The sequence below is a fragment of the Zea mays genome, chromosome 8 (genome assembly GCF_902167145.1).
Source record: "Zea mays cultivar B73 chromosome 8, Zm-B73-REFERENCE-NAM-5.0, whole genome shotgun sequence".
Taxonomy (NCBI): domain Eukaryota; kingdom Viridiplantae; phylum Streptophyta; class Magnoliopsida; order Poales; family Poaceae; genus Zea; species Zea mays.
The window spans coordinates 47,227,773-47,229,104 of record NC_050103.1 but is presented as its reverse complement, the minus strand read 5'-3'; positions in this window follow the sequence as shown (position 1 = coordinate 47,229,104).

Genomic DNA, 1,332 nt, shown 5'->3' with positions numbered 1-1,332 from the left:
AGACAGAAATCTCCTTGCTGTCAGGGAGACAATACAAAAAGTCTTCTTCTCCACTGCCATTGAATATTAACGCCCCCTTTGGATACTTCAGTTTTTGGGCGTAGCGCTGGGCCTCTTGCTTTTCTTTTTCTGATAATTTTTTCCCCGAAGCATGACGAACAATATAATCAAGGACTTTGGGGATGCTTCGGGGGCAATAGCATTGATTTCTTCAGTTGGCTCTGTTATTTTTTCTTCCTCGGTTTCCAAGGATTTTACCTTCGTGGGCTCTGAGGGCCCAGCTTCAGCTTCAGTTTCTTGCTCTGGAACCTTTGTATCAGAAATTTCAGTTTTTGCTTCGGGGATGGCAACAGTCTTCTTCGGAGGTGTGCTTGAGGATTTAATTGTTTCCAGAACATCTAGCACATTGACCATTCTCTTTCTTTTCGGAGTCACTGCTGGCACCTTTTGATTTTTTACTGTCTCAACATTTGCTGCAGGACTTAAAACTTCTGATGTTTTTGATCCCTCAGTTGGTCCTTTTACTTCTTCCATTTTTTCTATCAATGGCGCTTCGACCATCTCTTTGGTTTCCGGTGACAAAATCTTTGGTTCTTCCGATTCTATCCTTGTTGGCACTTCGGCCATTCCTGCGACTTCCGGCAGCAAGGTTGGTTCGGTTGGCTTTTCAGCTTCAGTGGCCGAAGAAGTCTCTCCGGTGAACTCAGGCACCGAAGCTGGTTCAATATAGCGTGGCCGATGCGTGAGGACCTTTATCCTCTTTCTTTTCGGTTCTGGCTCGCTAGGAGCAGTTGCAGCTTGTTCTTTCGCAGAGGTTGTGTTTTTCCTTTTTTGCCCTCGAGTGGGATAACGATAGTCAGGGTAGACAAACCCGATTGCGTCAAACACCCGGTTCAATCTTTTCTTTTTTCGTCCTCCGAAGGCTGCTGACAATGCAGTATCTTCAGCCTTCGAATAAACCCTAAGTAGCTCATCACTTAAATTTTCAATGCTTTTTAGCCAGTCATCATCTGGCTCAATGAATTTATCTCCAAACTTGAAAGTATACTTCAGCCTGATAAGGCCACCTTCGTCAGCCTCCTTTATAGTCTCTTGTGGCATTTCCCATTTTTCCGCAAGCGGCCATACTCTGAAGGCAATATGCTCTTGGACCAAATCTCTCGTTCCAATAAAAGAACAGATAACTCCGAAGGCTCTCTGGCATTTTCGGCAGCTTCATTCATTTCAACCTTCGGCCTCCGCAGGCCGAAGCTTTGCCAAATAGGGCGCATAATTATACCTTTGATATCTTCTCGTGCTTTCAGGTCATTCTTCACATAAAACCATTCTGTC